Source organism: Physeter macrocephalus, chromosome 5 (genome assembly GCF_002837175.3).
Source record: "Physeter macrocephalus isolate SW-GA chromosome 5, ASM283717v5, whole genome shotgun sequence".
Lineage (NCBI taxonomy): Eukaryota > Metazoa > Chordata > Mammalia > Artiodactyla > Physeteridae > Physeter > Physeter macrocephalus.
Window position 1 is genome coordinate 3498831 of NC_041218.1, and position 25071 is coordinate 3523901.

At 47.9% G+C, this 25071-nt stretch overlaps 1 protein-coding gene across 1 annotated transcript in view; it reads right to left on the reverse strand.

Moving 5' to 3' along the window:
* The window catches only part of DPP6 (dipeptidyl peptidase like 6), an 824646-nt gene that overhangs the window by 278790 nt on the left and 520785 nt on the right, over positions 1-25071 (reverse strand). The gene's annotated exons all lie outside the window — the stretch shown is intronic.

Here is a 25071-nt window from a genome sequence, read left to right on the forward strand (position 1 = left end):
CAGGATCTGTGCCGTGGCTGAAAAGGGTGTGAATGGATACCATCAGCTGAAAAAAATGTTTGCTCTGCATAGTTTACATCTAGAAGTTCAATGTTAGCCTGTTTCAATCAGTACATTTCTTTTTTTTTAATCTCATAAGGAGGTTTTCACCTTATGAAGTGCTGACTAAGCTATGTTTCTTGGTATAAAATTCAGGACTTAAAATTTAAGTGTACTTGTGAAATTGCCTAGTAAACAGATAATGTTAGCCTGTAATTTGGTCCTGATTTGGGTAAACAAACATCTCATGGTTTTAGTAGAATTCTGAACAGAAGACAATGACCAATTCCGTTGTTTTTTCTTCACTATGGGTTATGGGTTGAATTGTGTCCCCCTCCCCCCAAAAAAAATGTGTGTCGAAGTCCTAACCCCCAGTACCTCAGAATGTGACTTTATTTGGAGACAAGGACTTTACAGAAGTAATCAAGTTAAAATGAGGTCATTAAGGAGGCACCTAAAGCAATATGAGTGGTGTCCTTATGAAAAGGACAGAGACCTGGGACATAGGGAGAATGCCATGTAGAGGAAGGCAGAGATGAGGGTGATGCTTCTAGAAGCCAAAGATGCCCAAGCCAACCACCAGAACTAGGAAGAGGCCTGCATCAGATTCTCCTTCAACAGTCCTCTGCAGGAACCAACCCTGCCGACCCCTTGACCTCCTTGGACGTCCAGCCTCCAGAGCTGTGAGACAGTCAGTTTCTGTTGTTTGGACCACCCAGTCTGTGGCACTTGGTTACAGCAGCCCTAGCAAACGAATGCACCATCCAGGTCGCAGCTCATCACTGGTGAGCCGTGTGGCAGGTGCAGTCACACGCCGATGCATCTCCTCCTCTCTCCCACCTCTCAGGTCACACGAGCTTTCAATGCCTTCAACAGGCCCGGCTGTCCTGCTTCATGGCCTTTACACACACTCTTCCCGCTGCCCTGAAGTAGTAAGAAGCTCTCGGCTGCCTCTTCACTACTCTTAGAATGTAATAGTAGCGAGCATTTCATTGGGTCATCACCTTCTAGAGTCATTAGCCAACTCTTAGCTAAGAACATCACAAACACTTTATTCATAGCTTTCTTCGACCTCCTACTTTCAGTTAACCTAAAATAAAATAGATGGACCAATAGAAATAATGTCTTGTGCTTTCAAATATCTGAAGAAATGGATTTTATCTTAAGTAAAGTCGGATGCTATTAGTTTCCTAAAGTTGTTCAGATTGGCCTCACTTGTCTAATTGTGAAGGTTCACTGGTCGGCACTCTTACGCTCTTTCTACAAAACTGCAAATTCCTAAGTGTGGATGCTGTTTCTCCAATGTTTTCCACTTGGGCCTTTGTCTCCTCAACTCTTCCTTCAAGGGCCACATCAATATGCATTTTCCTTCTAGAAGTTTCTCCCATAGTAATCTACACCATGCCAGGCTCTCTCCTGCTTTCCTCAACCCCTTCATATAGACAGTGGCTATAAAGACACCATGAACATCCTTCAAGGGGCTTCCCTGGTGGCGCAGTGGTTAAGAACCTGCCTGCCAATGCAGGGGACACGGGTTCGAGTCCTGGTCCGGGAAGATCCCATATGCCGCGGAGCAACTAAGCCCGTGCGCCACAACTACTGAGCCTGCGCTCTAGAGTCCGTGAGCCACAACTACCGAAGCCCACGCGCCTGGAGCCCGTGTTCCGCAACAAGAGAAGCCACCGCAATGAGAAGCCCACGCACTGCCATGAAGAGTGGCCCCCGCTCGCTGCAACTAGAGAAAGCCCACGCACAGCAACAAAGACCCAACACAGCCAAAGATAAATTAAAAAAAAAAAAAACAAAAAAGACATCCTTTGAGGTTTTCTCAAGAGTGGTGCTTGCATATCGTTAAAATCGCCAGTTGCAATGCAGCCAGGCGCTGACGGGGCTCCATGCCACCGGCTGGAATGCAAATTCTTTGCATGCAGGATTAAGCCCTTCTCCTTCTCCTCTCCTCAGAGCACCCAGCTTAGCACTCAGTAAGTAGGAGACCCGCAAGGCATTTTTCACTGACAGCATGAAGAAAAAATGGAACAGTTTTACTTCAATGGTTTTTGTAATTTGGGTCAAATGCCCTTCTCCTTCTCATGACTAAAATGAATACCTGATCCTGGGAAAAGTAAGTCCTGCCTCGTTCTAAATGGGAGATAAGGGTTTTTATGTACAAAGAAAAATGCTCCAAAGTGCAAACTCCACTCGGATGTCAGAACATATTAAGCATAATAAGGTAAAGAGAAGTGCAGCACAGCCTCCTTTGCAAATAAAGCCCATTCTCCTCTCTTCTGCCTTACCTTCTCCTCTACTGACAGAACTGAGAGAATACAAGAGCTTTTTTACTTAGCAAATGAGTGGTATAGTTACCCAGCTCTTCTGCACTATTATGGAAAGTGCCACCTGGTAGAGATTTTTTTTTTTTAGCTCACTATAACAGTGGAAAAAATATATCTTTAGCCAGCCCCATAGCTATTATGATTCACTTTCGTAAAAATCATATATAGTTGACAATCCTAGAATGAATGGCCATTACTAAATGATCGAATTCACTCTCTTTACAGGTGAATCGGGGTGGGAGGGTTGCAGTAATTTCTCAAAGTCAAACTAGACAGTAGCAGCATGGAGGGGACAACCCGTGTGGGGTCCAGGACTCTGTTCCTATAGCGCAGTTGGGTTCAGGAATGCCAGACAGGAAGCAAAAGAGAAGGGCAGGGTGGAGTGTAGGAGAAGGAAAAAAGAGACAGCAGGGGCAGGACAGCAACAGTGAGAGAAAGCAGGCTGGGGAGAGCGAGGGAGCGGGCAGGGGCGAGAGCTGGGAGCAGCAGGGAGTCAGCCAACACGCTGCACTCACCTTTAGGACGCTGTTATAACACCCTAAATCACACGGCTGCTTTAAAACTCATCAGGATCAAGTAAAACTTGAACATCCATACCGCAAGGCATCAGCTACACAGCTGGGGGCTAGAACACACAAAGCTCACCAAAGTACACATGCTACTCCCTTACCAGCGCACCCTGCCCATGACTGGGTCTGGAGCTCAGTCTGGGTAAATCCACGGGGTTTGGGTCTCTATTCATGTCGCCTTCCAGAGCCTGGGGAGAGATCTGATGTCCAGGCAGGGTCTTGATCTGGTCTGGGTCAGACGTAGAATCCCAGTCTGACGCCTACCGTGGACAGTTTCCTGTATGTTCGGTACTGTGGTAGGTGCTATGGGGGAGGGCAGAGGGGGTAGCAAAGACGATACTTGCTATTCCTTTCTGATACTTCAAGTTGGGGATCAGATATGCATATTAAGGAAGTCAAACAAAATGCAAGAGGGGGAATATTTACATGTCAATGAATCACAGGCATCAGACACTCTAGGGATTCAGTGTCGCAAACCACATGGACCAGGGAAGACCTGGGGTGAGAAGAACAGTCATTGCTACCTAAGGGGAAAGTAACTAACTTCTATTCCTTCATTCCTTCATTCAGTATTCACTTGGCTTACACAGTGGGGCAAGATACCAAGGATGCAATAATGAAGAAGATATATTGCCTACCTTCAAGCCTGAGTCTAGCAAGGGATACAGACAGACAGTCATATGCACAGAGTAATCAGTCATGCAGTCCTGGAAGCAGCATTAGCAGGTGGGCATATTACAGAATGGCTGAGCTGTGGTGGAGTGATTTTACAACATGAAAATTTCCATCCGTAATCCCCTGAGCTGTCCTTCCTGATGCTTGATTTTGCATCCAAAAGGACCACCTAGAGCAGGGAACCCAAGGGAGTAATGTGACCCCTGGAGTCATCCTTTGGTTAAAATAAGAATCAGAATCTGCTGCCTTGGAAAGTTGGGGGGCGGGGTGTCTGTCATCACTCCTGCGTTTTCTCCCAGGTGCCTGACCAAGAGGCACGTGTTCTCGCTGCGAGCCCCTTGGTTCTCCTGCCTGCATGGAGGCTGCACACATATCATACAATTAGGATGTTATTAGCTACTAAACTGTTCTCAACAGAATTCTAGCATAGGATATAGCTGTGAACAATGCAGCCTAACCCACCAGCTCAATCATTGTATGGGAGACTTGGGTCCATGATTAAAGGGCAGGGGGGTTTGCTTTACCCCTGTTGGAGGCTCCCAGCTCCCCAGTACCTAGAACGAAGCTGCACACACTGACGGAGCTCGGGTTCTGGTTGACTGATTCCTCAGATGCAGCCGGGAGCATCCCTCCCCTCCAGAGCTGGCGTAAAGACTGGGGCCCAGAGGCAAAAGTCCATTCTTCTGTGCAAGGGAGTCCATTTTGTTTTGTTTTGTTTTCCATTTAGACACACATCAGTGGCCACCAGGGTCCAAGAAGGGACAGGTCACTTTTTTTTAACGATCATGCCCTCAGACTCTGAACAAACAGCTTGCTAGAGCTGAAGATCACCCATCCAACCTCTAAATGAGATCAGTTCATAGTGCTAACAGCACGGTGAATGAGCACAATCTAATTTTTAAAGTATTTTAAGATCTCATATGTTTCTTTCCTCAAGGATTCATAGAAAAGAAAGTACACCCTGTGGTCTCAGGAAGGTAGCTTTCACACACCAAGCATTAGTAACAAGGCAACCGCCTCATTATTCAATCAAGATCTGTGCTACTCTACCAAGGAGACCAGAACCGAGCAGGACGGGAGCTGCTCGTGTGACGCTGACGGCGCCTGTGCCACACTCACGCCTGGAGCAGACACAGCCGCAGGCAGACGGATGGGGATCAACCTGCAGTGTCTGTAACACCTGTCAGGCGCCCCGCAGTCATCGCCCTGCTGACAGAGCATCACGCCATTAACGAAGAGGACGGGAAAGCTCACTGCCTCTGCGGCGCCCTCCCCCCGCGGCTCTTTTCCAGTCTCACTTCTCCCCAACCTGCTTTCCACTGGAGCCTGCAGAACATCCACAAGGATGAGAGAGATGCCTTTCTTCTCTCATTTCAGCACCCGCTGCGCCGGTCAGCTTGTCAAAGGGGCCAATGACCCGGCATCTCCCAGCCCCCGGAGAGTGAATGGTTTCCCCTCCTCTTTTGCTCATTTCGTGAAGCTGGGTTTAGGGTAGTTTGTGGGGTAAAGACTGGCTGGCGAGGCAGTCTTGTGCGTCAGTGTACCTATGTTTCTTTTCTTTTTAACTTTTTATTTTATATTTGAGTATGGTTGATTAACAGTGTTGTGTTAGTTTCAGGTGTACAGCAAAGTGATTCAGTTATACATATACATGTATCTATTCTTCTTCAAATTCTTTTCCCATTTAGGTTATTACAGAGTATTGAGCAGAGTTCCCTGTGCTGTACAGGAGGTCCTTGTTGGTTATCCTTTTAAAATATAGCAGTGTGTACATGTCAATCCCAGAACTATCCCTAACTATCCCTTCTCCCCACTCTTCCCCCCGGTAACCATAAGTTTGTTCTCTAAGTCTGTGAGTCTGTTTCTGCTTCGTAAATAAGTTCATTTGTATCATTTCTTTTTAGATTCCACATAGAAGCAATATCACACGATATTTCTCTTTCTCTGTCTGACTTACTTCACTCCATATGACAATCTCTAGGTCCATCCATGTTGCTGCAAATGGCATTATTGGGGTGCATGCATCCTTTCGGACCATGTTTTTCTCCAGATACATGCCCAGGAGTGGGATTGCAGGATGATATGGTAGCTCTATTTTTAGTTTTTTAAGGAACCTGATACATGCACACCTATGTTCATAGCAGCACTAGTCACAATAGCCAAGACACAGAAACATCCTAAATGTCCATCCACAGATGAATGGATAAAGAAGACGTGGTATACATACAATGGACTATTACTCAGCCATAAAAAATGAAATAGTGGCTGTGTTTTTAAAGATGGAGAGCTCACATACCATTCAGTGTGCTCCATCTGGAATATGATGCCCTGAGGCCACATATTCCTTGCCTGTCCCTCCAAGGAGCAGCACGGATGCCGCATTGGGGTCTGGGCGCTGGCTCCCTTCTGCCCCAGGGGCCTCAGATCACCCGGCCCACTCCCGTGTCCTCTGTCTCTGTTCTACATGACTTCCTCAGAAGGCCCACCCTGTCCGTCCCCCCTCCGGAGCCCCAATTCTGCCCCTTTTACCTTACTTCATTTTCCTTTAGAGCACTGGTCCCCACCTGTCATCTTATAAACATAGCTATTAATGGAGCACCTCTTCCCATAGGATGTAAGACTCATGGGAACAGGGACTTGATCTGTTTTGCTCACTGCTGTATTTCCAGTGCCTAAAAGAGGGCCTGGCACATATTCTGGGCTTAATAAATGGCACCTGAATGAATGAATGGGTGCTGACTAGGGTCAGGAGCAAATCAAACGCACTAACGGATTATTTTGCACCGTGTTATCTTTGGTAACGTTGTAAATCGTTCTTTTTTTTTTTTTTTTTTTTTTTACTGCTGTTTCTTCCATTCTCCTCCTCCTCTCCAAGTCAAAGCAACAGTGTTTTCAAGCAGAATGGAATGAACATGTTTCTCGGGTCTCTACCCCATCTCTGCTGCGTCTCTGCCTTCTGGTGGGGAGCATAGACTGTGCCGTCTGCCCTGTGGAGGCTGTTGACTGGGGCTCCCCTGATCCAAAGATGGTGAAATAGTAGCGGATCCTGTTCTCAGGTCTGTGGGTCAGTCTGCAGGTGGGACTTCGGGGCTACACAGCCAGGCCCCTCAGGAGAACGGGGAGCCAACATCGGTCCATCTCTGCCAGGATCCCAGTCTTTCTTGGCACACAGCTGCCACCATCTGCAATCTTGTCAGGACCTTCCCACACCAGCAAGCAGCATCAGTGTGGAGTCAGGGCACCATGTTTTCACTGGACTCCTCCAGACCCGCTCTGTGACTCAGAACACCAAGGGCTGCTCTCACCTGCCGTGAACCTAGGATTCCATCCTCAGGCTCACATCTTTTGGAATCTGTTCACCACAGGACGGCCTTTTTTCCCCCTAAAGAAGCCCAGCCGGGCTCTGCAGCTGTGATCTCCTCCACTGGATCAGGGCCTGAGGCTGTTTATATTTAGAAATGCTGTTGAAACAGCAAAGCCCGTGATCCTGGCGGTTTGCTCCCAGCATGCAGCAGGGAAGACAGTGTGACCTGCATGTCCTTCTGCTGTGTGCCCTCTCTTCCCTGTCTCCTTCCAGGCTTTTCATCACCTCCACTCTCTTCCCAAAGAAGGGCCCCCGAGAAATGATGACACCAAGTCGTCCTCTGATCGTTATCATTATCACCGCCGTAATTGCCTCGGACATTGGCAACACTGTAATCAGCAGAGCTGTCACCATCGTTCTTGCTGATGCTGTTTTTGTCATCATCCTCACCATCGCCACAACTGTCACAGTGTCATCGGCTGCCGTCATTATGGCTATACCCATGATCCCACTCTAAGTCTTAACCTTCATCTCCAGCAATACCTCCTTTCTGGCAAGTTAAGGACTCATCCTGGGCATACGTGATGGTGAATTAGCATCAGAGGGAGGATGTGGCCGCCCTTCCAGGCTCTGCTCGTTGCCTCTACTCTCCTGCCCCACTGGTCTTTCTGGTATTGGGATCTTTGCACCTCTGGGCTATCACGTCAATGCCAATAAACGCCAAGATGCTCGGTGGAAGGCACAACTAAGCACATTTTAATTCTGCTTCCTCATCTAAGCTCACTTCCCTCCCTGCCGTATCCCAGGGCCCAGCACATTCCATGTGCCCATTTCTTGGGTCACCACGCCCATCACTGTTGTCTAATGAGTGACACTGATATGGTTATCTTCCTCCTTGTGGGGACCGTCACGATGGCCTGGAACACGACAGGTAGTCAATAAATGCTTATTAACAGAATGGATTTTTTGGTTTGAGTGAAAAAAATAGCGTCTGCCTCATTAGTAAATACAGGCGTATTTGCCAAACTTGGCTTTTCCATTTCAAATGAAAGGATATCGTGGAATACGCTCTTTGTTCACCATAAATGTGAATGCTGTGATACTGGTAGGTTCTAAAAAGACACTAGAAAATGATGTTCAAGCTTGCATGGGATGTGAAAACACAGACAGAAAAAGCTTTGGAAAATGACCAGGAGGTAATTTTTTATCCATAAAAATAAAATCGAACCTGGAATTCCCAGGCTCACACTTTCGGGAAGCTGCTTATTGCAGGACCATTTGTTTCGTGCTGGATTTGTTACATCTCTACCCTGCGCTTTCTCGGGAGAGGAATGGTTCGAGGGACTCCACTGCCCGATAGGGACCATTTCGCCAAGCGCTCGACAATCCCACTATCACTGCAGGGCCGTCTGCATTACTCTGCACGTCTGATTTTCATAAGCCCATGAGGTCTGAGAGCTAAAAAGGCTGTGTTTTGCCCAGATGTGGGGGAGAGGGAGCTGAAGGAAACATGACCCTCCCCCGTCCTGTCTCCTCACCCCCCACCCCCCGCCGCCCCCAAACCCATGGCCATGAAACCAGAAACCTCAGTTATATAAGACACAGCGACTAATTAGGACGAGATTTACATACAGAAAGAAACCCCACCTATTTGTTCACTAATTTACTCAATTACTGTGATAATTAATTTGGATATTTAACAAGATGAATCAAGGATGACTAAGCTGTTAGGAGTCTGGACACTTGCTCAGCAAAGACAAAGGATGTAAGACAGCTGCCTTCACATGCTTGAAGGTCATCAAGTGACAATGGAGAAGAAATTGTATTCAGTGTTGCTCTGAAAGTGGACTATCTAATGGGAGCAACTGACTATCTGTGGCTAAATGAAGTTAATTATAGTCAAATAAAATCATGACTAGAGCCCTCAGTCACACCAGCCACATTTCACGTGCTCCACGGCCATGTGTGGGCAGTGGCTACCGTCTTGGACAGCGCGGATATAGAGCATTTCCATCAATGGGGACAGTCCCACTGGCATTGCTGTGTCAAAGGTGGGGCAAGTTTCAGCCGACGGGAAATTGTACAAAGTAGACTTAAACCAGTCTACAGAAGAACTTGGCAGAAATCACAACTGTCCAGTCTGCGGAGAGGGGGTCTACAAGGAAAGAACCAAGTCATGAGAGAGAAGGACGTTCCCTTCCAGAGAAGTTATTCTGCTGGAAAGTGACCTGACAACAGCCCTTCAGTCTCAGAATCCTATGATTCTGTGAACCACAGATTCTGCTCAGTCAGCACAAGAAGTTCACATTCATGTTGAGAAAAAGGTAAAGGAAGGCAGAGATGGAAGGCACCTGCTTAATAGGCATCAGTAGATAATCCTAATCCAAGTAGAGGAGATTCTGGGACTAATCAGAATTCTTCAGTGATATTCCAAACTGGAACCAAAGCTGATACCTCCACCCCAGCCCACCCCCAGCAGTCAATGAACATAACATAAAAATTAAACAAAAATAACCAATACACTCAGGAACAAGTGCAATCAGGTGACAGCTAAAAGGAAAGATTTGAGTAAACTGATGCATATGGGCAGAGGTTTTTGCCAGATCCAGCTTCCGTTGTCCCTTGAAAAATGGCTTTGTGAGAATAGACTAATCCAGCACAGTTTAACAAGCCTCTTGCCGCTTAATGGAGAAAACGTTTGTCCACTAAGCTTCCAGGTAACTGAGCGTGTGTCAAGGTCCACAGGACAATAAATGAGGGGTGCTTACCAGCTGTGGGCACAAAGATAAAGTCCGTATGACTATTTTAAAGAATTACAATTGGATTTAATTTATAAAACCACTCTTTAGGAATACAGACATTACTAATTCCGTGGGGCCCATGGCTAGTTCATTTCAACAGAAATCCTAGCTCTTTTATTTAGCTCAAGGTTATTAAAAATTCCTGAGTCTAAGGTAGACATTTAAGCGTAACCTGTTGGGATGAGGTCCTAGAAGAAGTCACAAGCTAATAAAAAGGCAAGAAGAGCCTCAGTAATGAGAAACCTAGCGTGAGAATTATTCTCACTGTAATAGTGAGGAAAAAAGTTAATTTGAGGGCAGTTGAGACCTCAGGTGTATATTACATTCTGAAGGAAGACACATCAAAGTGACATCACCTGCCCCTCGGAGGAATCAGGAAGGAATCTAGCTAAACCAGTCTCTGTCCTGTGATCAGGGATGAAAATATTCACAGGAACTCCACTGCCAGCAGCTTTTAGAGAAGAGCCATTTTCAAATTTTATTTTAAAAAAATTTTATGGCCGTATAGTTGATTTACTATGTTGTATTAATTTCTGCTGTACAGCAAAGTGATTCAGTTATACATATGTATATTCTTTTCCATATGCTTTTCCATGATGGTTTATCCCAGGATAGTGAATACATTTCTCTGTGCTCTACAGTGGGACCTCTTTGTTTATCCATCCTATATACAACAGATTGCATCTGCGAAGCCCAAACTCCCGGTCCATCCCTCCCCCACCCCCTCCCCCTTGGCAACCACAAGTCTGTTCTCTAGGTCTGTGAGCCTGTTTCTGCTTCGTATACATGTTTGTGTCACATTTTAGATTCCACATGTAAGTGATATCATACGGCATCTGTCTTTAGAGAAGAACCATTTTAACCAGTGAAAGATGCCTCTCTCCTTGGTGGGAGCCTTCTGGGGACACCAGTGACCAGGGTTGGGTGAAGAGAAGCAGCACTTCCGAGCTCGATGAGGGCACGTCTCTCCTCCAACGGTGTTTGATGACTGAAGAAGAAGCAGAGCTGCTAGGGCTCTGGCTCTGGGCTTCCCTGGCCTGAGATCTGCCTGCAGCTGTTCTGCATTATCATCTGGGGAGCAGATGGGACTGGGGAGAAAATTACTGACCGAAGCCTTGTCCCTAGTGCACGCACATCACGCCAACGAGAGCTGCTCGGGCCGGCAGCTGTGCGCCTGCGATCCTGCTTCCTTGGCTTCTGCTTCAGGCCTCTGGCCAGTTCCCAGCACGGGGTATTGAAGCAGATGGGCCTGCGTATGTGCAGGCGGCCACCTCTGTCGGCTGCTGGGACGGGGCACACAAAGCAGTGAAGTGGGAGAGACAGTGACGGATGGAAAAGATGGCCCGGGGCAGGAAGATGGGTCCCCGCCCGACTTCACCACGCTGACCCCCGCCTGGCACGTGGGACGAGGCGGCTCCAGGCCTGCAGATGGCACGTTCCCCTTCTGTGAGGTGGGGAGCTGGTGGGACGGCCTTGGAAAGGTCCACATCAGCTCTCTGACTCCACGACGCTGTCTTGGCCGAGGGGATGGGACGCTGGGGACGCAGACGTCAAAACCAGCCCCCTCCCCATGGCCGCGCATCACCTCCCGGCTGGGCTGTAGGCACAGGTATGCTCTTCTGCGCGGAGGAGGGCAGTGATTAGAGCCAGGTACCCGTGGAGGTGCATGGGGGGTGGGGGTCGGGAGGGAGACGTAGCACTGGCCTCGGCAGGCGGTAATGAGAATCGAGACGGGCAGCAGCAGTGGAAATGGAGGGAGAGGAACAGGGGTCCAAGTCCGTGGGGCCAGTCATGCAATTCAGTTCGGTTCAGGTATGACGCGGCCACACGATACCCTAGCCAGACAGGACGGTGTAAGCCGATGGCCTGTGACTTACAGGGAGAGGCCATCTGGACGCGGCAGAACTGACGTCAGGATGGGACGTGGGCTCCCTTACCCTGCGGGGTCGGTTGTGATGCCCCGATGATAAACACAACAAGAATTACCACCCTGGTTGTCAGAGTCAAACCCTCAACCATCACGCTGCCTTTTGTGGTGGAATACAGGCCATGATTTAGCAAGGACTCATAGGACCGTTCGTTCCCCATCTTTCCCTTTCTTGAGCCTGTGGCACTGGTTCATTCATCCGTCCATTTATTCAACTAATACGTGCTGATCATTCATTATGTGCCAGGTACAAAGGGAACCAGGCCACCTTTCACGTCCGGGGGGGCTCGCAGCTCAGGGATGGGGAGACAGGTGTGTTTAACAGTTTACCGAGTTCCATGCGATGCTGGGGCATCTGCAGAAGCGTCCATAAAGAAGTTAAATTTCTGAATGGAAGAGGTCCCAGCTGGACAAGGTCGAGAAGGAGATCCAGAAGCAGGAAATAGCACGTGCGGCCAGTGAGGGTTCATTTACCTGCAAGTAAGAAAATCCCTGCGGGCCGTGGCTCAGACAACCAGGAGTTAACTTCTCTGGCTTAAGGAGTCCAGAGGACAGTGGTCGGTGGCATCAGACGGACGGAGCCATCCAGGGCCTGGGCTCTGCCTCTGCTCTGACATCTTCCCACGGGCTTTGGTCCCGGCTTATCCTCAGGCCTGACATCTCAGCTTCCCTGAAGGCGGGGACGGTCGAGAGGGAGGCTGTCTCTCCTTCAAGAGAGCCCAGCTTTGTCAGGGGTCCTCCGGCCAACATCTCCCTTGGTCTGTTAGGCCACACGGTGGCCGAGTCCCCGTCACCTCCCTGTCCTCGCACTCAACGGCCACGTGGTTCTCTCTCCAAGATGGCAGCACAAAGGATCAACGCAAACATGCGGGTCTGGCCGCAACCCGCCTTCTCGCCGACATCAGCTCCACAGACTCGCCCTCACGCGCTGGCTGCCCCGGGTGGACGGTGAGGAAAAACCTTACTGCCACGATCAGCAGGCACGTCCCAGCCTGAGCACGTGCTCGTGGGGTTCTCCCATCTGGAATGCCTCTCCCCGTCTCGTTTCTTCCCTTGACCACTGAAGTTGGACCGCTGCTCCAGCCCCCGAGCCCCCCTCAGCTCCCCGCAGAACGCCCTGGAGTCACCGCCCAGAGACGTGGTCGTGACTCTCTCCGCTCAGCCTGGTCTCGGCCCCCCGTGGGCTCCTCTTCGCACTCTCATCGGACACCCCGCAGGCAGAGACCCCACCCCGTGCAGAGGGTGCAGCCACTAAGGCCCTGTTGGATTTTCAACATCGAAGTTAAGGACGCGGTCACCACATCTTCCACGGCTCAACTTGGTGTCACGCGCTTCACCAAAACAGCCGATAATTTCTTCCAGCAAAAACAGTGCAGGTAATAATATTCCAAAGAAGCCTTAGATTTTCTCCATATTTGGATATCAAAAGGTACTCTCCTCTTTAAAGGTACTCTGGAAAGGTTACATGCTGTTTGTGGCCATTTATGCGACACTCTAGAAAAGGTCAAACCACAGGGACAGAAAACAGGTCACTAGCTGCCAGGGGCCGGGGTGGAGGAGGGCCTGAAGGCAAAGGGGCAGCATGAGGAGGTTTTCCAGGGGGATGGGGCCGTTTAGGATCCTGATTTGCGGTGATGGTTACACAAGTCTACACAGGTTTTGAAACTCATAGAACTGTACACCCGCCCAAAAGCTATAAACATTAAAAAATAAGAAAGAAAAAATTCAATGTTTTGTCATGTTATATATAAACTAGGATCCCGCGTGCCGCGGAGCGGCTGGGCCCGTGAGCCGTGGCCGCTGGGCCTGCACGTCCGGAGCCTGTGCCCCGCAACGGGAGAGGCCACAACAGAGGGAGGCCCGCATACCACAAAAAAAAAAAAGAAAAAATGAGAAAGAAAAAATTCAATGTTTTGTCATGTTATTTATAAACTGAAATCCAGGGAGATACTTCAGATGGGTCGAGAAGCATCGTGACCAGAGCCCACCAAAGGCGGCAGTTCTGCGTGCATCCTGAGTTGAATAATTACAGAGATTAGCCACAAAGTGTTCTTAAATATTTATGACATTAAAAGCCTCCTCAGTACGAGAGGCTTTAAAAGATGTTTCAGCAAAACACCTCTCGTACACGTGCAGCTTTACAAAAGCGCATTTGAGTCAGGGAATTGGAATCGTGGGAGCTGACGTTGTCCGCTGCCACGATGGGCTTCCTGGGCAATGCGGTCCATCCTCACCTGTGCTCACAGCCCAGGAGGCTCGAGTGGTCACCAGCCTCCACGTGGAGGTGGGGCTGGGGTCTTCCATTTGCGAACTGAAGACCCGGGGGGGGATCCGTCATGGGACGGCCAGCGTGCAAGGCCATCTTTGAGGATCCTCAAGTCCAGTGCGGGTGGAGACCGATCAGCCCGTGATTGGAAAACTGTCAAGTGCTGTGGACCTGTGGTCTGCACAGGGGGCACTAGCGCCCTCTTGCACACTCTTCCTGCGGGGGGATTTGCAGGAGCTCTGGGGTGACGGAGGTGGGGGTGGCAGTGTTCCTGGCGGAGAGAACTGCAGGGGTGAAGGCGAAGGCCAGAGGAAGGTCTGGTCACGCAGGGGCTGAAAAAGGTCTGGACGTCACAGATGGAGACGTGTCAAAGCCAAAAGGACCCCTTCCTGAAAGCGATACCGAGGATGCGGGCAGGAAGATGCGAGGGGAAACCAAGGGATGGAAACTGGGGACTGGGATAATCTGACTGGCGCATTGGAGGTCACCCTGAAGGCAGGTTGGAGAACAGGTTAAATCTGTGGGCGCTGGGGAGGGAGGCCTAAGGCAAAGAGGCCCTTTGGGAGGCGAACGTAGTCCTTAGGCAACAAATGAAGGTGGGCTTCCCGGGGCAGCAGCAATGGGGGAAGATGCAAGTGGGCATATTCAAAGGCAAGGGCGCAGTGACGATGCCAGGTGGTGGAGGGGGAGGACGCAGGCGCAAGGCCTACGCCCAGGGCCCTGGAAATAGGGGCTGGTGGTGCATATCCCAACGCACTAACATGCGGGACACAGAAAGTGAGGCCAATTTGGGGTGTAGTTGATGAGTTCACTTTGCACATGAGGGGTCTGAGGTCTCTAGGGGCCCCCAGGAGACAGCAGAATATACGACCCGGAGACCGGTGAGAGACCTGGACCAGAACGTGACTGGGAGTCACTGTTGTACAGAAAAGCGCGTCTCAAACTTCAATGCGCATACGAGTCTCGTCCAGATCTACTTAAAGTGCAGGTCTGATCCATTAAGGTTTGGTTTTGTTTTGTTTCATTTATTTTATTATTATTATTCTTTTTTTACCTTTTGGCCGTAGCCGGCAGCATGTGGGATCTTAGCGCCCCGGCCATGGGTTGAACCCACACCCTCTGCATCGTAAGAGCGGAGTCTTACCTACTGGACCACCAGGGAAGTCCCTGGTTCGTGAAGGTTTGAGCAGGGGCCCGAGACTCAGGATTTCTAACAAGCTTCCTGGTGACACTTTTGCTGCCAGTTAGTGGACCACATTTTGGGGGGTGGCAACAGCCTGCACAGTAATTGCAGTTTTAGATAAAGTTGCCCAGGGCGAGTATGTCGTATGAGAAGGAAGAACAACCTAGGCCAAGACTCAGAGAGGAAAACCAGTTAAGTCTGTGCACTGGATGAACCCTAACTGGGCGGGCACAGGAGAAGCACCAACGGAGCCTCTGGGGATTCAGGACCAGGGAAGTCAACGCAGGAAGGACTGGTGAGTAATCTCTGGTTCTGTCAAGAGTACCAGCCAGGGGAGGCTGGAGGAGGGTTGTGTCTTGGACTGAATGTTTGTATCCCCGACTTATTCATATACCGAAGTCCTAACCCCAATGTGACTGTATTTAGAGATGGGCCTATAAGGATGTAATTAAGGTTAAATGAGGTCACAAGGATGGCCCCTGATTTGACAGAATTGGTGCCCTCATAAGAAAAGGCACCAGAGAGTTTGCACACACACACACCCAGGAAAGGCCCGTGAGGGCACAGCAAGACGGACGCCGCCTACAAGCTAGGAAGAGGGCCCTCACCAGAAATCGAATCTGCTGGCACCTTGACCTTCCAGCCTCCCAAACTGTGAGAAAATGAACTTCTGTTGTCTGATGCACCCAGTCTGTGGTATTTTGTCCCAGAAGCCCGATTTGGGTGCCATGAAATGGGTGCTGCTGTAGCCCATCCCTAACAACGTGGAGACAGCTTTGGAACTCGGTGATGCACAGGGGCTAGAGGGGTTCCGAGGTGCCTGCTAGGAAAAGCCTGCATTTGCAGAGAAGGCACTGTTGGTAGAAGTGTGGACTGAAAGGCCGTTCTGATGAGGTCTCAGCTGCTATTGGAAACAGGAAGAAAAGCAACTCCTGCTGTAAAGTGGCAAATAATTTTGGCTGCACTGTGTTCCAGTCTTCTGTGGAAGACAGACCTTGTGAGCCATGAAATTGGAAATTCAGCTGAGGAGGTTTCTAAGCAGAATGTTGACAGTGCAGCCTGGATCCTCCTGGTGCTCTTAGTGAAATGTGAAAGGAGCAAGATGAACTGAAGAAGGAATGGTTGAGAAAAAAGGAACCATACTGAAAGATCTGGAAAGTTCTCAACCTGTCCCCATTATGAAAAGTGAGAAGGCTTGTTCTGGAGCGAATGCTCCAGAGGTCCTGAAGAACCTCTGATAAAGAGGTTGGCGTGGGTGTGACCCACGAATGTCATCAGCCACCCGGCAGCAGGCAGGAACAGAGGTGGGGTTAAGCCAGCAGAAACACTGCCCTCGAGGACTAAGGGCACAGGAAAAACAGGGCAGAATGAGAGGGAAGGCCAGGCCCCTCAGATTCTGCAGGACGGGACCGCAGAGCTGTCTGGCTGCAGACGTGCTCCAACCTTCGAGAAAAGGGATGAGAGACCCCGAAGGCAATTCAGAGATCTTCAGGGCTGGGGTCACCTCTCCAGTTTGGGGAGACAGGATGCCCCGCCTAGGGCCTCAGGGGCAGTGCCCCCCTGCTGAGAGCCCTGAGGGTGACGCTGCCACCCCACCAGGCCCAGGAGGAGGAGCATGGACACGAAAAGGATTATTCTCGGAACTTAAGCTATAAAGGAACTTGCCTTGCTAGGTTCTGGGGGTTTGTGGAGCCGTTGACCCCTTTCTTCTTTCTGATTTCTCTCATTTGGAATGGGAATGTGTAGCCTATGTCTGTCCTACTGTTGTATTTTGAAAACACATAACTTGTCTGGTTTCGCAAGTTCACAGCTGGAGAGGAGTTCGGCCTCAGGGTGAATCATACTTGGAGTCTCACCCACACCTGATTTAGATGATGTTTACGTGAGACTTTGGACGAGACGTACAGCTGAGGTTGGGATTAAGACTTTCGGGGCTGTTTGGATGGGATGGATGCACGTGAGAAGAATGTGAATTTTGGGGGACTGGGGGTGGAAAGCTGTGGAAGCTGTGCTCCCTCAAAATCCACATGTTGAAGTCCTAATCCAATGTGACTCTACTGGAGATGGGCCCATAAGGAAGTACTACTAACTTGAGAAACTTAGTATCTGGCAATGGGGCTCCTCCCTGGGAAAGTGTTCTCTCATCTAAGCATTTTGTTCCAGGATATACAGGGAGTTTACCCTCCTTTTCCCCAGGGAGTCCCTAGGGTCATGTTGGTAACTCGCCCTCCTAACCGCGTCTGCCTCTCTTCTCTCGCTGCTGCGCTTAGAGGGATACTTTCGATCTGAAGCAGCTCTCGTGCTCTTGCTTTCCTAACCCTTCCTAGGTTTTCCCTCAAGATCCTCTTTTCGCTCAGGGGTTCAGAGGGGATGTGTATTTAAATACACGTGGGTGGACCGGCCCCAGGACCTGTCTGCTCCCTTCCTGTGCGCTCCTGTCTGGGCCTCCTCTCGTGCCGGACCCACAGGCTTCATCCCCTTGGGCTGCCTGGTGACCCTCAGCAGCGGATGTGACTGCGACTCAAGTCACATCAACTTGGAAGGCAAGTTTGCCAACAGCATCCTCCTACCTGGCTTTTTAAGAATACCCGGAGGCTGTCAAAACTATTGGTTAATTCAGGACAGGGGTAATTAAGTAAAAATGACTGTTGTGACATTATATAGATTAAACTATTGGACGATTTCACTAATTCTTTCTTATTTTCTCATCCAAGGAATCATGTAATCAGAGCTAAGTAGCAACCAAATTCTACTCATGAACTTCAGTCCCTTCATCTTTCCTCATTCCAATGTTAAGGAAAGAAAGGGATTTCCTTCTTTCGGTGATTAATTATCTTTGGTAGCTTTTTGGAAGCCAAAAAAATTTCAGAACCTCTCAAAGCTGTGGTGCGTAGGTCAGGTAGAGAGCTGGATTATGGAGTGGTGATGACTAGCTCACTCTCCTTCCGCTTACAAGGGTGACTAACTTTCCAGTTTATAACTTCTTAATCATACAACAGATGGCGGTGCTGTTGGAAGAATAACACTGTACACTCCCCCTCTCCTCTCTCACCTTTAGTGGAAATTATTTACTACCCCTTCACACGCATGTACACACAAGCGCACACACATAAACACACAAATCCTGCAAACACCAACACTTCGTCTGTTAAGCTGGTACCACCATCCAGTGGAGGCAAGTCACTGAAAGGCCCAGGGTAGCACCCAATTTAGGAATGCTTCAAGCAGCGCACCACTTCTGCTCATTAATTTCTACAGATTCAAAAACTGTGGTTACTGGCTTGGCTGGAAGTCCCACCAGAGCAGGTGCCTCACTAAAACCCACCAAGTCTGGATATTCGTGTGCATTATCACACGACACAGCAACACTGAAGACTTCGTCTCTTGCTTTCAGGCTTTTTGCTACGATAACACTCAGGAGTAAAGAAACCCAGTAAGATGGAAAAAGACTACAGAAAATTAAAACCTATTGTTTAATAAAATTCCAAATTCCCAAGGTACCTGCTGTATCATGCACAGAGTGTATCATGGGGTTTTTCCAATTACACAGCTTACTTACTGTGGGAAACACGAAAAAATAAGTGGGAACCCAATAAACTCTTGAAAATGACATTCAAGAAAGTCTACCTGTTATTATAAAAATAAGTTTAGCTGCTTAGAGAAAAAGCAAAAGAATGTCCTAACCTGCTTCTAGAAGTGAGTTGTCTCATTTTACCCCTGAACTAAAATGGCGATGTGTGTGCTATTGGGAATACTCTGAATGGCATCTTCATAACGTTCTGTTAAATCATTTTCTTTGATGGCAGTTGGAGCTGAAAATCACAAATGGAAATTGGTCCTAACTTACAACAATGATTAATTCCTTCAAGTTTTAAGTAACATAAAAATGCTCTGACCACCAAGGAGAGAGAATGGGCCCCGTTAAGAGTCTCTGAGCCCCAGTTGTTGTTCGGAAGGCCCAGCAGCTCGGCCGTATTAATTAGCTCGGAGTCTCTGCCTATAATTGTTGTTAACGAGCTCACCCACAATAATGGACTGCTAAACTGGAATGCAGAACAGATCTTTCCCAAGAATCTGAGCCACTCTTTTCCCCTCACTACATTACAATGACAGCCGTTCATAATAAAGGCAATGAAGTGCTCTCTCTTTCCTACCTCCCTGTGCACCCCCGAAAACCCGCTCTCCTCATTTCCCTTTCTTCGTTTCTTTTATTACTCATTACACTACTTCACTGGTTAATTGGGACTGCTCAGAGACCCTCCTCCAGCTGGGGGTCTTCGGGAACGCCCAGCACAACATCCTCACTGCCGCCCAGACTCTGCAGCAGCCACCTCGATACCCTCTCTTCACAGATGCTCGGCATCCGCTGCCAGGACCGTCCTCTGCTTCTCAAACCCTCCACCACGTCCTCTGGGACACCCGCCCTTTGACTAGTGGCCTCTTCCTGAACGCTGTCCCTTCCTCCCCCGTGCCTTCGCTCTCGGAGGGTCACAACGCCCTCTCTTCAGTGGAGCATCTCTTTCGTCTCACCCCCACCTTCCCACGTACCAAGGGCCGGAAGATGTGGGAGAAATGTCCCTCCCCCGCCCCGCATCCCTAAATCCTCCCTCCTCTCCCAGGTCACCCCGCAACCCCCAGTGCGTGCGTGCCACGCCGTCAGCACCCTGAGCCCTCAGCCGCCTCTCTTCCGTTGGCCTTGTCCTGTGAGGCGCGGCCCGCAGCACCCACGCGCGCTCTGACGACCACACTTGATCATATTCTGCTGCCTTTGCTCGCCCTTCCGCCCCTCCAGGTTTCTGCCCCGACCAAAGACACCACCCCCTTTCTACCTACGGCCCCTCCTGCCTTTACTTCCCTCCACGAGCAGGTGAGTTTCCACGGTCCATCACGATAATCGCTCCTTTGAAAACACCCTGAATTCCCAATTTCACTCGCCTGACAAATTCCAGCCCCAGATGACACCAGGGGACCGGGGACTGGGCAGGTAAGTGCTCCTGGGGAAAAGCACGTACCTGGGTCTGCCCTCACGGCATCCTCATCGGTACAAACCCCACAAGCCTGCTAATCCCCCAGCTGTTAAAGGCGAGCCTTTCTTCCAGTGGGCTGAGACGCCTGCTCGTCCTTTCTGGCTCTTCAGGCCCCCCGCCCCTCTGTCATGGCACTTACGCATTATTGGGAGAAATAAAAGGATGCATCGAAAGAAACTCAATGATCCTGCTGCCACTTTGCCTACAGACAAACAAGCCTCTTCCTCCACCGGGAGGTGTCCCTTTCCTGTGGTCAGAAGGCTCCAGAGAGGGTGGGAGGGGGCACAGTGAGTTCAAAGGTCCTGAGGTCAGGAGGGGCATGGCATGGTGGAACCACAGAGGAGGCGACATGGCTGCGAAGAGCAGGCAGAGGCGTCTGTGGGGTGGGGCCTGGGGCCTCCGTGAATTGGAGCACGCCACCAGTCTCAGGTGAGAGCCGGGGGACAGAGACCCATGTGATCCTATTTACGGATGTCTTAAGGTTATCTGGCCACACTGGGGAGACCGGCTGGAGAGGGGCCCGAGGAGAAGCACAGAGGTCAATTAAGGGGCTGCTCTTAATTGCAGGGCATGCCAGGTCAGAGGGCACGCCGCAGGTCAGAGGGCACAGGCTACCAGTTGTTACAACCACTCAAACTGCACGCCCAGTCCTGCACGCACGGCCGCATTAGGACTCCCTGCTGCCTGTAGCTACGCCAGGACAGCCTCTTTGTACGACACTCCAGGGAAGAAACAAGTATTTCCAGCACCTACAGACACTCTCCCCCGATATTAATCACTACACTTCTGGACCCATGGAGTGCTTCAGGTCAGTTCAACACTCCTTCTCCCCTCCAGCCAGAGCAACACAACACACACACACACACACACACACACGTAACTGAATCACTTTGCTGTACACCTGAAACTAAACTAACACATCATTGTAAATTAACTATACTTCAATAAAATAAATTTTTTAAAAACTTGACAATAGCGACACCTGGGTATGGATGTGAATGCCACCTCCAGGAGCCTGTATTTAGAATAACAAATGATTTGATTAACTTCCCCAACTAGTAAGCCGTGTCATCACTAACTACTAACATGCAGTCCTTAGAAGACAGAAAGAACAGAATAATATTTCTTTGTACACTCTCCTTTTTCAGCACAAAACTTTAAAAAACTCTTTAAAATATGTTCCAGTAATCCAAGAGAAATATATCCACATTTAATGGCCTAGTGATTTCTCACTGTATTCTAATTTTATTGCTAAATTTGAGACTCCAGAAGTAGTTAGCGTTAAAAAAAAGAGTATGTTTTCATTTGGGTTCCCAAGAGAATCATAGGAATACTGCACTTCCCTGGATTTATGTAGCATTCCACCAAGCTTGAAAATATAATAATAAAAAACTAAAATAATAACAAGAAATTACATGGATAGAACCCCACTGTATTCAAGGTCTGGGTTAGGCATCTTCTTATATCATGAATTTAATTTACACAGTAACCCAGATAGCTAAGTGATCCTCCATGTCGGTTTCATAATATCCCTAAGTCACTAGTGAACATGACAGCATCTCCATTTCTCTGACGGAAGAACCACAGAAGTCTGGGCTACCTTAGGTCATCAGCAAGTGACTTGCAGAGGACCGATGAGAGCTTGGTTTTCCTGCCCTAAACAGAGCTCTCTCTAGAGGCTATAATCACACCGCCTGGCTTCTCTAACTTCTTGGAACTTGGGGAGCCATGTAAGGAAGGAAGGAACTCATCATACTCTTTAAGCAGATATATCATGTCCTTTCAGCAGACTGTAGGCTCACTTAGTGCAACATAAATACGAGCAGCTCTACTTCCTTAGGCTCTGATGGTATCATAGGAAGCTCCTGGAAAGGCCCTCAACCATCCCCCTGCCCGGTGTTCACTCTCTTGTGAATCCCCTCCCCCAGAGGGCTGGACATAGGGACTCATTTCTCACAAATGGACGCTGGTGACAGTGAGGGAACATGAGGTCACAAACACTGTGACCTCCATCCTACTGACACTTTCTGGGCTCCTCTTCCCTGCTGCTCTGTCCCATGGTGAGCCCTGTGGTGCAAGGACCTGGGGACAGTCTCTGGGCCAATGAGAAACCCAATGGCCATGAAAAACAGAACCCTGTCAAGAATCACACAGGTAAACTCGGAAGCAAGTCCTTCCCCAGTCGAGCCTTGAGGTGAGCCTGCAGCTCAGATGACACCTGGATTCCAGCCCATGAAAGACCTGGCATCCAGCCCATGAAAGACCTGGCATCCAAGGATCCAGCTAACCTGAGTCCAGATTTCTGACCCACGGGAACCGTGAAATTGTTAATGTTGTTTACCTCAAGCCACTACGTTTTGGGGTAGTTTGTTATGTAGCAACAGGTAGCTAAAAGAGATAAACTGATATACACAAACTCACTTTGCTAATTCCATGACTGTGTGACTGGGATTTTATTTAGATCAGATGTTGGGCAAGATTTTATTGGGATCAGAACAACATTCCACAGGTTTTAAGAAAAATCACCCTGATTATCTCTTTTAAACAATGCAACAAAAATTGTCACAAATATTCACTGGCTCTTTCAGAAAATAATCTCTAAGGAAGAACATTTTCCAGATACGATTTCTCTTTCCTCTTTGAAAGTCACAAAATGTATTAATATTTTTACATTCTCTAAGATACCACAGTTTAAATTTTTTTTCCTCCTCCCCAAAGAGTTTTAGAAACTTTTAACATTTGCCAAATATACTTCGATATGAAGGAACATGGCTGCTCTAATTAGATAACTTTGTTTTAAGGAAATTTACCCCTATTAGTACAGTTTAGTAAGTATAGTTAATACAGTTTTCAAATTAAAAGTAAAAAAATTACTGTACCCCCAAATGTCTAGCTTGGTTTCAAGAGAACCCTTCATAAGCTATACATTGAGAAATGCTATGAAGTCCTATACATAACAAAACAAAGTAACACTCAGTTCGGAAACACTGGCTCTTTGGGGCAGGAATGGTCTTTCCAGCAGAAATGAGATAATGTAAATAAACACATTTTGCACACTACAGGACTGGTACCACATAAATAAAACATGATATTGTTTGTTATTTTCCAATTCCAGAGACATTAATGAATCTATAGGTATCTATAGCCTGGAAAAATGGAAAACTGTGCTTGGGTTTACTCTTTCTCCAATCTAATTGATCACTTTTTACATTTTTAAAAAGGGTACTTTTGAGACCATTGAAAAAGCATAGGGTTGACATAGTTAAAATTAGCTAATTTGTAGATGCTCAAGGATGTTAACTAAGTTATAGATTTAATAAAATTAGAAGAGTTTAGTAGGAAAAAAAGGTATGCTAATTACCATGATCTCCCATTTCCAGAATAAACATGGGCTGTTACTAAGATGTTTCACAAATAAGGTCTCTTCCTTTCATGACATAATTTTATCTTTTTGTGTATTTGATAAAATTTCAAGGACTTAAGAGTACATAAAGTCACTTTGAATCCTAATCCAGAGCCAAAAAGTTCAGAGAGAGGATAATGCCACAAACATATTGGTTCAGCACCAAATATACACACATGGTCCTGGGCCAGGTCCTGAGGGCCGCGTGGGGACAGGAGATAAAAAGACCTCCCTGCTCTCTGAACAGCTGACAACGTAAAAATGGGCAAATAAAACTAGTTTATGTCAAACTGCTGGGAACTGATGCAACACGGCAATTAGTCTGAATAATTGAAGGAAGAAATACACAATACAGACTACTTGCCTGCATAGTCATATGTACAGTAACTGCTCAGTAATTGAAAACTATTAAGGGTTACTTCTTTGATTCACGTTAAAAGTATCCATTTCTATAGATTTTTTTTACATAGCACGCATTTTCAATACTTTAATCATTTTTATAGTTTAAAATATAGCTGAATCCACTCCAAATTTTTTACATTTTCCCTCAGTTGAGAAAACCAACTGAACACAGTTCTACCGCAAAGGCCAAGGGACGGTGCACAGGGAGAAAGGGTTAGTCAAGGTTCTTGTTTACAGCCAGCATTCTGCATGGTGAGGACTCAGATTTAGCAAAATGTTCTTTCCCTAAATGGTTATCGGTGGCAATGGGATCCCAGGGCGCAGTTTCCAGAGGAGCACTGGGAGAAAAGAGGAGGATGGTAGAGAATTCTACGATGGACAGAACATAGGGTCCTAGGTTAGATCAACGTATTCCAAATGAGCAGATAGGAGAATCTCTTCTAAAAGATTCTGAAGAACAAATATAAAACTTTGTTTTGAAGTCTTGAGGAGCAGGAAGCTCATTACCAAACAAGGTAACTCATCCCACTATTGGGATCCCCTCACCATTAAAAGATTCTCTGGTAAGATGACCCGAAATCTGTCTTTTTATGCTTTTCTCGCTCAGGTGTTGGTTTTGTCTCCCTGGAGCAACCCAGAACAAATTCATTACCCTATTCCTATGAAAGTCCTTCAAATACTTACTGGGATTTTTCTCTTATTCAGGGGTGGAGGTTACATTTTTGCTAGCTTCCACGGGTGGTGAAAGGAGCTGGAATACTCTAAGCCACGGACATCACACTTGGAGGTAGGTAGGGATGGGTGTAGGATGTGCAGAGTCCCAAGGCTAAAAGTTGGTTTTCAGTACATTAAGTTCACTGACTTCCCTGATCAAACAGATAAAGCTGACCAGTTGTTCCAAAGGATTCAGATGGATAAAAAGAAAACTTTTACATAACGGACATTAAAAAAACTAGTAAATGGAAAATTTCAGATAGAGAATTAAAAAGAGATCGACTTTTGGAGGAATAACTCTCCAAATGAAATTTTAATTGAGACTGAAATCTCTAAGAAATAATCCAGTTGTCAACAAGTAACTTTTAGAAGAAATTCTAAAATTTCTAGAATTAGAGTTGCATCTCTATGCAAACCCCAGCTTCCTC